Genomic DNA, 7291 nt, shown 5'->3' with positions numbered 1-7291 from the left:
CTTTAAAAGCATCTTAAACAGTAAAAACATGAGATTATAAGACAAATCAAAAACATTATGGCTGACATCACTGTTACTACCTGCAGTAATAGTTACTTTCAGCATTTTCTTCATTCTTAAGTTTCTCTAGCTTGAGCCAAATTCCTCCAACAGGCTACTTGCCTTCCAGAGCTCACAAGTATTTCATGGCTAGAAACTATAATGTATGTTGTATGTCTATATACCATTGATGGGGAGATAGATAGGCCTTGAAATGGCCAAATAAACATGTCCTTACTTTTTATTCATATGCATTTGACTGATCAAAAGCCCAAACAGAGAGCCAGTCACAGGAGCCACTGTGCATTCTAATTTATACACATTAGCCTATAATTTGGCCCGGATGGTTTGACTGTGCAAGGGTCTTTCTGTAAGCAGGTTTCTTAAAGGGATATTTCAGGATTTTGTAGTGGTAGTATTGTAGGATTATTGCCTAGTAATATGCATATCACTACATGTTGGAAAACATACATATTTATCCCAGTCAGCAATTTTCAAATACATAAACCATCCATAGATTCTATCGATGAACAAGGAATCTTCCTTTGTGAATCCTGTGCAGAGAATGTAGCACCTAAATCCATTAGGGGCAAGAAACACTTACATGTTTCATTCCAAGTACTCCTTCACAAAGGAGGATGGTTGGCGGAGCATCGCCTGTTACGTCCACATTTTCTATAAACAATCAATAGCTACAGAGTAAGATCAACAACCCAATCCAAGACTGATAATGGTTTAAAGATTTGTAAAACATGGTAATATTTGCATAAAGTGCAGCCATTTTTCAGATAAAGTCCACTTTGGTTGGACCCTCTCTAACTGACTGACTAAGTGAGTTTAGTTTCCAGGTTATGAAAACTTACTCTGAAGTTGCACTAAATGAGGATTTTGAGAGTTATCCACCACAGAGACAATGGTATCTGGCATTTTTAAACACAGCGACTCCAAATAACCTTGTGTTACTTTGTATTACTACACAGAGTGAGGTCAACATTAGAAATAAATTATCCATTGGTATTTGTTTAAGCATTTAGTAAATGGTCCAATTGAATGTTTTGATTTTGTTTACTTTGGGGTGACTCACCTGAAGGTAATTTAGATTTAAACTCACAATTAGCCATAATCTGCAGAAGGCACATCATATCCTTGAAGGAAAAACGCAACAACCTTGAAGCAATACAATTTTAATCTTTATGTGGTGCGCCAATGATGATTTTAACACCATGAAAACACAAACTCCTGTCATTTCTATTTCTAAAAGGTTCTGAACATAAAAAGAGATTTTAATACAGTTGAAATTTTACAAATCCAAAAGCTTCTTCAAATGGTAATCTAGAACAGTGTCATAGAGAGACAAGAAATGTTTATGTAAAACATGTGGAATAGTTATAGATATAATTAGGCTTTATTCACCAGAAAATAATTTCCTGTTTCAAATTCATAGCCTAGTCCAAAACATAAAAGAGACACAGAACAAACATTGCAATATTTGTGAAGATTATCTTGAACTGTATATTTTTTGTTTGATGTTCAGCTGAACTACCAAATGTACGTATATCCCCAAGGAATTTATTTTCTGCCTTTTCTTTCCCATTTGAAAAGGGAGGTTTCGAAGCATTGTTGTGGACGATTATGGAGAGCTTATATGGGTCCGTAACTAAAAGAGAGAAATGTTTTTCATGTCCAGGAAGAAACGCATTCGAAATTTTAATCATTAAAAATTTCTTTTTGTTTTACTATGGACCTCTTTTGTGTCTGAAATAAAGATTGATTGATTGATTGATTCAAATGTTTAAATTGAAAAGACAAAGGATGCTCCATTGAGTATTTTTGTCACATGTTATGAAAATGTAGAAATAAAAAAAGGCCAATGCAATGTCCCAAGTGAATTAAAATCAGTGCAGTGTATCCTTATAAATTTCTTTAAATTGCAGCAAAATAGGACACTGCAAATCATTAGTATTACATATTCTATATTACTGTTTTGATTGTGTCCCATTTCACTTAATCACTAGTGACTTGCTGGAAGCTGTAATCTCTTTTTGGGAGATGTCAACATGAGATTCTTAATTAAAAACACAACAGTTTTTTTTCATTCAAAATATTGAAGTCCCATATTTTTCCTGCTGCTTATACTGTATTCTAACATATGCATAATATTTGTTATTTTCAGTTCATTACACAGAAAAACAGATCTGAATGTAACAATTGTTTTAGAACAGATCTAAATTCAGTCCAAATAAAAAGAAGTAATAGTTTATTTATTACACAGAATCTGATGTTTTCATGTATTTATTGCTGTTGATTGCAATGATTTTCTGCTGAGAGGTAACAAAAACACAACATTTAGAATTAGAATATCACAACAGACCATTACCAAACACCAATAACAAAATGTTAGCTCAGTAAAAAATCTGTTTAGATTCAAAGCTGTTATTATGAAAAGGTTAAAATTTTTCTAACAAGGAAATAATTCAGACACAACATACAGAAATGAAATATTTCACATAAACTAAATATAGAAATATAAAGTGTCATGTTGATTGTAAAAGATGATGTCTGAAGGTTTTGGATGCTTCACAGCAGCAGGACCGCATTCATCATAGAAACGTTACAATACACATGACTTCTACTGTGTATTGCTTTGTGCTTGAGACAAACTTTTCTCCGAACAATGTCAGAGATTAGTAGACGCAAAGATTCATATTGCTGGTTCTATTCTTGCTGCATGTTTGCACTGAGTATTCCACAAAACTTATTACAAACAAAAGTCGTAGGACTAAGTGGCACAGTGTCCATTCTGTTGAAGACTTTTTCGTTTTGTTTTCTTTTTGAGAAAAACAACGTTGATTTCTGTTCTTTAAGCACAATTTAATTTTCCACAAATAAAGAAAACATAATTAGACAGTACTATGTGAAAATGTCATAATAAATAACTGAAGATGAATGTGTCTTTCTTTTCCAACATAAAATGTCTTGTGAAAACTGATGGGAATACATTTCCTAACCTCAGTGGAGAACAGAAGAACAAAAAAAGAGAAATAAAATGTTAGTAAGGCTAAAAAAACAGACAAGGTCTTATGAATTTTCTTAAAGTTTACTTTCTTTATTTCAGAACATCCACAGTATGTGTGTTATTGAGCTTGCAATAATATATTAATAAAAACCTTAAACGTTCCCTTTAAAAATCCAAAGTTCATGGATTTTCTGAGTCCGGTTCGTCTTTTGATTTAATTCTTGGAAAAAGAGCAACCAATAATTCCACTTTGTAGCAAACATTTTAATTGATGGTTAGCTCTACTTTGAGGAGAGTGATACTCTAAATAATACTTAAATGACACACAAATGCTAATTTATTACTCCCTTCTTGAACTCTGAGCTCAGCAAATAAGTTACTTTGATTCCCTTTTCAAAGGATCCACTCATTATTAAGACAGACCACGTGTGCCACTTTGTTTTTTAGCTCTCCTGGCTAAATTCTCAGCGAGTTGAATATAGCCCACAGTCTCACCAAGGCCGTGCCAGCTGCCTCGTTTCCCTCTTTGCTCAAGTGTCCCACATACGGTGTGAGAGAATTGCTGGTTACAGTGCTCTTAGGACCGGCAGAGAAGCAGCAGGTTAGAAAAAAACACCTCCCGGGAGAAATGATTCAAGCTATTGGACAGCCAGAGAGGCGAATAAAGTGAACGCAATTTCAAAGGGGAAATAAATGGAGGTCATGGTGTTTTGATGTTCCTGTACTGGTCACAAAAATAACTCGGCTGATGATGGAATCAATCACACCTTTGTGGCAGTGAATATTAATGAGGACATGTTAGCTGTTGTTCTTTTTATTTTTTTTTTCTTCTTAGCATTTTTAGTAAACAGTGTTATCATGGAGCCTTGCCATCCCTAGCTCCTCGCAGGCTCAAGTGAGAGTTTTCAGCAGCAGCACAGTGTGATACCGGCTGAATCGAGGAATATTATTTGAAATGTGATGGGTGGCGGCTGTTTTTTTTTCTCCCTCTGCTGTTCTTTTTCTTGTGTTTTTGTTGTGACAAGTGAGTGCAAGGTCAAAACGGAGTTTATCCTCTGATATCACCTGCCAGTCCAGACAAGAGAAACGCTCACTGAAGGTGACACTGCTTTGGTGTCTGCACTCAACATGCCACAGCATCTTTCATTTCCTGCAAGCCAGAAATTTACAACTCATGCTTTGACAGGAGGAGTAAACATCTCTAATATGACCCAGACGGTGGTGTTCCTGTACTCTAAAGTAAACCTGCTCCAACCTGCATGATCTTTGAGAAATCCAATGAAAACAAAAACAAATAAAAAAACAAACACTTTTTTTCTTCTTTTGACAATGCACACTGCCTTGCAAAACTATTCATACCCCTTGAACTATTTCCGATTTTGTCAAAGTACCAACTTTGCACATCTTTAGACCAAAATGTTTGCCCTTCCTTCTTTGCAAAATAGCTATATTTCAATTACATTGGATGGAGAGTTATGTGAACATCTGTTATCAAGTCTTGCCACAAATCTCCTTTTGGTCTTCATTGCATTTCTGGCTGCTTGTATTTAGTAGCAATTTATGCCTGCTTATGCAGATGCAGACAAAGCCTTCTGTATGTCTTTCACATATTTTAGTTTGTCATCATGGAGCTTGTATTGTATATCAAAATGGACAAATGAAGCAATATCACTGGTAATTGTGGGGGCAGTGTGCCTCACATACAATCTACAAAAGGAACAAAGAGGACAAATCTGATCAAATATGCCCTAGCAGGCACTCAGAAATATTGAAACTGTCATTCATCATCAGTTTTGTGCATCAGTGTGATCAGGGAGAAAACTTTCCAAACTAAGTGTTGTGATATATTGAATGGCAGCACAGACCATGAAGATGTATTGTGGTGCATCTTGTAATGTAAAATATCCTGATTTTCCCTAGCATCACCATGTTTCGTAAGTTCAGAAACATTTTTACCTCTGAATTCAGAAGCTAACTCAGAACTGCGCTCTGGTGGATATATTGCCTAATAGCCGTGCCAACTTAATAAAAATGTTTAAAGCAGTGATGCTTGACAACAATTAAAGTGAACATGCCTGTTGATGTCTGCGTGTGAATTGAGCATACATGACTCTTTATAGTTGACTTCATGAAAGAAAGGGACTCTCTGCCCCATTATTTTTCAGACTCTAACATGTTTTATTCCTAGATGCCACCTAACACCCCTGTCTCTGCTAAAGAATCACATCCCCTTAGCATGATGCTAACATAGCCCACCTGAGCTGTGGCTTTCTTTAGCTCCTGTGGTGCTATCATGAGCCTCTTGGCTGCCTTCATTTGCCAGCACTGTTAGTATATAACTCTCAAAAAAATTAAACGACCTCTTAAAAAGATCAGTTACTCTGATTTGACTTTTTATAGATATACATTTGAGTAAAACAACCATTGTTCTATTATTCTATGAACTTCTGACAACATGTCTCCAAAATCCTATCAAAATCTTTTGCATTTATTTGCAGAAAATGAAAAATGGTCAATATAACAAAAAAGATGCAGTGTTTGCAGACCTCAAATAAGGCAACAAAACAAGTTAATATTCATTTAAAAAGAACAATGTAAGTGTTTTGAACTCAGGAATCAATCAATATTTGGTGGAATAACCAGGAGGTTTTCAATGGGGTTAAGTGCAGTGGTCTCCTAATTTTTTTTCAGAGGTGTAGGTGGATTGTGGAGTCTTGGTACATTTTCAGCTGTGTTAGTTTTACCTTTTTTGGCATAAATTGACCAATTTATGTGTCAAATTAAATTGAATAGTGCTTCACAAGAAGCCTAATACTTGGGATATTGTTTTACAACATAACCTTGCTTTTAGATTCTCCTTACCTTAATCAGACCACTTTGCTGTGTTCCTTGGACTTGACAATGCAAAGTTTGTTCACTAATGTTATCTACCAAACCTCTAAGGCCTTCTCAAACCGCATGTGGTAATAATGAGCTCAAATTACACACAGATGGATTGTGTTTACTATTCAGTTCAATGTAAGAGAAAAGGGGGGGAATGGATGGCGCACTGTTCAGATTTTAATTTGTATAATAAACGAAACATTTTTTTATAAGAAATGTTTTTCAAAATTTTAAAAAAGTACACCATGGTTGTTGTGTAGTAAAGCTCAAGAGGTATGAATATGCTTTCAAGGCCCTTTAAATGTGAGCCAAAAGCCCTTAAAATCCCTTGAGCTCCTAAACCAATAATATATTTATTTCCAAATTTATGATGTTGAAAGTCACTACGATCCTGCTGGTTTAATGAAAAGGTGAAGGCCATCTAAAGAATAGCATTCCTATAAAATGGCGTTCAGCGTAATCCGAAAAATATTTCCAGATTATTTCTGCGGTAGCATTTGATGTCATGGCAAAGTTGTTTAGTATGCAATGGATCAATCATCTTCCTCAAAAAGTCATTTAAATTAACTTCTTGGACAGATATCTATCCAGCGAAGTAGTCCACAGAGGCAAGAGACTATCAGAAAATTAAAAAGGCCAATTTTTTCTATGAAACTGAAATGAAACAAAATTGAGCAAGGCAAAGCCTCATAAACATGCAAAGATGCTTCTGACAGACTGTTTATTTTTACTTAGATTATTTTTCTTCAAATAAATTCAAACAATATGGTGTGCCCACCCTCTTTGCATCCTCTGTCTCTGACAACACAGCACAAGCCACAGTATTTTGCAGCATAGCATGCCACTCATATGGCAGTCATCAAAAAACATGACAGATAAATTCATTTTTTAGTGAAGCACTGTCTGAATTATCAATACTTAATAAGAACCGAGGTCAAAAGCAGGATCCCTATGCAGCTTACGATAAACCTGAAAATCATAGAATTAGATTTAAGTTCTTTTAAAAAGGGAAAAGAAATATTTAAAGATTTTTCTATTATTTGTTTTCCTTTGTACTGCTTTGTGCCCTTCTTTCTGTGTAAACATCTTTCTCTTTCTACATTTCCTCACGTTCCTTTATTTCTCTTCTGTCACTTTCTTTCTTTTTTCCTCTCTTCTCTTTGTTATATTTTTCCTCCCCTTCTTTAAATTAACTTTCCTTATTTCCTGCTTCTTTCTCTCCTGCCATTTTTATTTTCTTCTCTTCTACTTTTTTGTTTCCTTCCATTCTTCCTTCCTTCTTTACATCATTCCTTTCTTGTTACTTTCCTTTTTTTCTTTCCTTCCTTCCTTTTTTGTGTCTTTCTTTCCATC

The sequence above is a fragment of the Xiphophorus maculatus genome, chromosome 7 (assembly GCF_002775205.1).
Source record: "Xiphophorus maculatus strain JP 163 A chromosome 7, X_maculatus-5.0-male, whole genome shotgun sequence".
NCBI classification, from domain to species: Eukaryota; Metazoa; Chordata; class Actinopteri; order Cyprinodontiformes; family Poeciliidae; genus Xiphophorus; species Xiphophorus maculatus.
This window is presented reverse-complemented; position numbering follows the sequence as displayed.